Source organism: Triturus cristatus, chromosome 4_1 (assembly GCF_964204655.1).
Source record: "Triturus cristatus chromosome 4_1, aTriCri1.1, whole genome shotgun sequence".
In the NCBI taxonomy this organism is placed as follows: Eukaryota; Metazoa; Chordata; class Amphibia; order Caudata; family Salamandridae; genus Triturus; species Triturus cristatus.
In genome coordinates, this window is record NC_140585.1 from 134,805,704 (window position 1) to 134,810,703 (window position 5,000).

General features: G+C 39.8%; 3 non-coding genes across 3 annotated transcripts in view; all 3 read right to left on the reverse strand.

Moving 5' to 3' along the window:
- Nucleotides 1-191: 191 nt before the first annotated feature.
- Nucleotides 192-264, reverse strand: TRNAR-UCG (transfer RNA arginine (anticodon UCG)). The gene has a single exon. It is a non-coding gene; the product is annotated as a tRNA-Arg (tRNA).
- A 3,823-nt stretch (nt 265-4,087) lies between these two features.
- TRNAR-CCU (transfer RNA arginine (anticodon CCU)) lies at nt 4,088-4,160 on the reverse strand. The gene has a single exon. It is a non-coding gene; the product is annotated as a tRNA-Arg (tRNA).
- Nucleotides 4,161-4,955: 795 nt separating this feature from the next.
- The window catches only part of TRNAR-UCG (transfer RNA arginine (anticodon UCG)), a 73-nt gene continuing 28 nt past the window's right edge, over nt 4,956-5,000 (reverse strand). The window contains exon 1 of the tRNA in view: nt 4,956-5,000. This exon is cut by the window's right edge and continues 28 nt beyond it. This is a non-coding gene — a tRNA (tRNA-Arg).

Here is a 5,000-nt window from a genome sequence, read left to right on the forward strand (position 1 = left end):
CGGCATGGAAGCACTTTTTAATGCCACTAAAATGCACAAGTAGTTAGACTGAAGATGCAACCTGAATGAGTTTACAGTATGTACTCCACTTTATTAATGATTAGTAATGAGAAAGTGAGGACTACAAGAGTATTGGAAAAGACTTTTTCCACTCTGAATGTAAAGCAGATTGTGTGACCATTGGCCAAAAACGACCACGAAGGGACTCGAACCCTCAATCTTCTGATCCGAAGTCAGACACCTTATCCATTAGGCCACGCGGTCATCCGTCCACCTGAGATGATTTTTATCATGTAGGTGGTATGCATGGATGGAGAACATATTATTGAAAGGTATTCAGGTTTACATCCCATAGTGTTCTTTCAGCTCTTTTCGCTGGAAGCACTTTTTTGGAATCTATATATTGAGAATTTTATGAGTACGATATGCTTTTGTTTTCCTTTTTCCATACAAACCTCTTTCCTCATGAGTTTAAAGCTCATTTGTATGCTCTACATAGCTCTGGATGTTTCCAGACGTGGAGTGAAACTGTTTTGAAAGTAGTACAAATTGCTCCTTCCTGCCTATGCAAATTTTTCACACTCACATAGGTTGTATAAGTTTTATGAATCCTGGCTTGACCTATTCAAGTAGCTGAAAGCCTGTCACCACCTCTAGAAACAAGATTCACACCAATCCAATTCATATCATTTTTTCCAAAGGAATATGTTCTGGCCGGTCGAAAATGCATCTCACAAAAATAGGCATTTAAAATCTACTTTGCAGTGTCAGAACACTAACATGACTGTGAAGTGTACACAAGTAAAATGGGACCGTTTCAAAGTACCTAATCCCTCATAAACTTCTGAGAGGAAGCATGTAATCAATCTACCTAATTTTCTGGAAAAGAACCAGGGAGGATTTTTGTTATCACCTCAGATGGGACTCGAACCCACAATCCCTGTCTTAGGAGGCCAGTGCCTTATCCATTAGGCCACTGAGGCACACATTCATAGCTCTTTTCTAGAGGCATTATTTAAATGTATTCTATGGTCAGACACCGGTGTGTGCACACAGGGCATTTCTCACTTCTCTCTATAAGTAAACTTCCCATTTTCATCCTCTTCCATCCCCTACTTTAACGCTCTATTCTATGCTATAATGGAGACTTTGCAATTTTAGCAAGTGGAGAGAAATTGGAGAACCACTTTCGACTCCACACTTCTTCTTCACTTACTTCTTTTCTCAATATACTGGGCTTAGAAAATGGTATCAAGCCATCCTTATCATCAGCAGGACACGGAAAGAGGCACCAAGTCTCCTAACCAAGTTCAACCACACTCTGCAACTTAACCATTGCACTACAAATTAGGCAATGGGGGCATCAGCAAAGGCAGCCAATGTGCCGATCCTTTATACATTTTGTGTAGTACTTTTCTTACTCGGAGGCAAAATCAGCACTTTAACTGCCCAAATCATACAGATTTTACACATGTACCACTCTATGCACACATAGGCACACACCTTGCAGTTCTTCTACACACACTTAAGCTAAAAACCCATTCTGTCACGTCAAAATTCTGCAAACCTATTACATATTCAGTGCGTCGGCATAGAAGCACTTTTTAATGCCACTAAAATGCACAAGTAGTTAGACTGAAGATGCAACCTGAATGAGTTTACAGTATGTACTCCGCTTTATTAATGATTAGTAATGAGAAAGTGAGGACTACAAGAGTATTGGAAAAGACTTTTTCCACTCTGAATGTAAAGCAGTTTGTGTGACCATTGGCCAAAATCGACCACGAAGGGACTCGAACCCTCAATCTTCTGATCCGAAGTCAGACATCTTATCCATTAGGCCACGCGGTCATCCGTTCACCTGAGATGATTTTTATCATGTAGGTGGTATGCATGGATGGAGAACATATTATTGAAAGGTATTCAGGTTTACATCCCATAGTGTTCTTTCAGCTCTTTTCGCTGGAAGCACTTTTTTGGAATCTATATATTGAGAATTTTATGAGTACGATATGCTTTTGTTTTCCTTTTTGCATACGAACCTCTTTCCTCATGAGTTTAAAGCTCATTTGTATGCTCTACATAGCTCTGGATGTTTCCAGACGTGGAGTGAAACTGTTTCGAAAGTAGTACAAATTGCTTCTTCCTGCATATGCTAATTTTTCACACTCACATAGGTTGTATAAGTTTTATGAATCCTGGCTTGACCTATTCAAGTAGCTGAAAGCCTGTCACCACCTCTAGAAACAAGATTCACACCAATCCAATTCATATCATTTTTTCCAAAGGAATATGTTCTGGCCGGTCGAAAATGCATCTCACAAAAATAGGCATTTAAAAATCTACTTTGCAATTTCAGAACACTAACATGACTGTGAAGTGTACACAAGTAAAATGGGACCGTTTCAAAGTACCTAATCCCTCATAAACTTCTGAGAGGAAGCATGTAATAAATCTACCTAATTTTCTGGAAAAGAAAGAGGGAGGATTTTTGTTATCACCTCAGATGGGACTCGAACCCACAATCCCTGGCTTAGGAGGCCTGTGCCTTATCCTTTAGGCCACTGAGGCACACATGCATAGCTCTTTTCTAGAGACATTATTCAAATGTATTCTATGGTCAGACACCGGTGTGTGCACACAGGGCATTTCTCACTTCTCTCTATAAGTAAACTTCCCATTTTCATCCTCTTCCATCCCCGACTTTAACGCTCTCTTCTATGCTATAATGGAGACTTTGCAATTTTAGCAAGTGGAGAGAAATTGGAGAACCACTTTCGACTCCACACTTCTTCTTCACTTACTTCTTTTCTCAATATACTGGGCTTAGAAAATGGTATCAAGCCATCCTTATCATCAGCAGAACACGGAAAGAGGCACCAAGTCTCCTAACCAAGTTCAACCACACTCTGCAACTTAACCATTGCACTACAAATTAGGCAACGGGGGCATCAGCAAAGGCAGCCAATGTGCCGATCCTTTATACATTTTTTGTAGTACTTTTCTTACTCGGAGGCAAAATCAGCACTTTAACTGCCCAAATCATACAGACTTTACACATGTACCACTCTATGCACACATAGGCACACACCTTGCAGTTCTTCTACACACACTTAAGCTAAAAACCCATTCTGTCACGTCAAAATTCTGCAAACCTATTACATATTCAGTGCGTCGGCATAGAAGCACTTTTTAATGCCACTAAAATGCACAAGTAGTTAGACTGAAGATGCAACCTGAATGAGTTTACAGTATGTACTCCACTTTATTAATGATTAGTAATGAGAAAGTGAGGACTACAAGAGTATTGGAAAATACTTTTTCCACTCTGAATGTAAAGCAGATTGTGTGACCATTGGCCAAAAACGACCACAAAGGGACTCGAACCCTCAATCTTCTGATCCGAAGTCAGACGCCTTATCCATTAGGCCACGAGGTCATCCGTTCACCTGAGATGATTTTTATCATGTAGGTGGTATGCATGGATGGAGAACATATTATTAAAAAGGTATTCAGGTTTACATCCCATAGTGTTCTTTCAGCTCTTTTCTCTGGAAGCACTTTTTTGGAATCTATATATTGAGTATTTTATGAGTACGATATGCTTTTGTTTTCCTTTTTGCATACAAACCTCTTTCCTCATGCGTTTAAAGCTCATTTGTATTCTCTACATAGCTCTGGAAGTTTCCAGACATGGAGTGAAACTGTTTTGAAAGTAGGACAAATTGCTCCTTCCTGCATATGCTAATTTTTCACACTCACATAGGTTGTATACGTTTTATGAATCCTGGCTTGACCTATTCAAGTAGCTGAAAGCCTGTCACCACCTCTAGAAACAAGATTCACACCAATCCAATTCAAATCATTTTTTCCAAAGGAATATGTTCTGGCCGGTCGAAAATGCATCTCACAAAAATAGGCATTTAAAAATCTACTTTGCAGTTTCAGAACACTAACATGACTGTGAAGTGTACACAAGTAAAACGGGACAGTTTCAAAGTACCTAATCCCTCATAAACTTCTGAGAGGAAGCATGTAATAAATCTACCTAATTTTCTGGAAAAGAAAGAGGGAGGATTTTTGTTATCACCTCAGATGGGACTCGAACCCACAATCCCTGGCTTAGGAGGCCAGTACCTTATCCATTAGGCCACTGAGGCACACATGCATAGCTCTTTTCTAGAGGCATTATTTAAATGTATTCTATGGTCAGACACCGGTGTGTGCACACAGGGCATTTCTCACTTCTCTCTATAAGTAAACTTCCCATTTTCATCCTCTTCCATCCCCGACTTTAACGCTCTCTTCTATGCTATAATGGAGACTTTGCAATTTTAGCAAGTGGAGAGAAATTGGAGAACCACTTTCGACTCCACACTTCTTCTTCACTTACTTCTTTTCTCAATATACTGGGCTTAGAAAATGGTATCAAGCCATCCTTATCATCAGTAGGACACGGAAAGAGGCACTAAGTCTCCTAACCAAGTTCAACCACACTCTGCAACTTAACCATTGCACTACAAATTAGGCAACGGGGGCATCAGCAAAGGCAGCCAATGTGCCGATCCTTTATACATTTTGTGTAGTACTTTTCTTACTCGGAGGCAAAATCAGCACTTTAACTGCCCAAATCATACAGATTTTACACATGTACCACTCTATGCACACATAGGCACACACCTTGCAGTTCTTCTACACACACTTAAGCTAAAAACCCATTCTGTCACGTCAAAATTCTGCAAACCTATTACATATTCAGTGCGTCGGCATAGAAGCACTTTTTAATGCCACTAAAATGCACAAGTAGTTAGACTGAAGATGCAACCTGAATGAGTTTACAGTATGTACTCCACTTTATTAATGATTAGTAATGAGAAAGTGAGGACTACAAGAGTATTGGAAAAGACTTTTTCCACTCTGAATGTAAAGCAGATTGTGTGACGATTGGCCAAAAATGACCACGAAGGGACTCGAACCCTCAATCTTCTGATCCGAAGTCA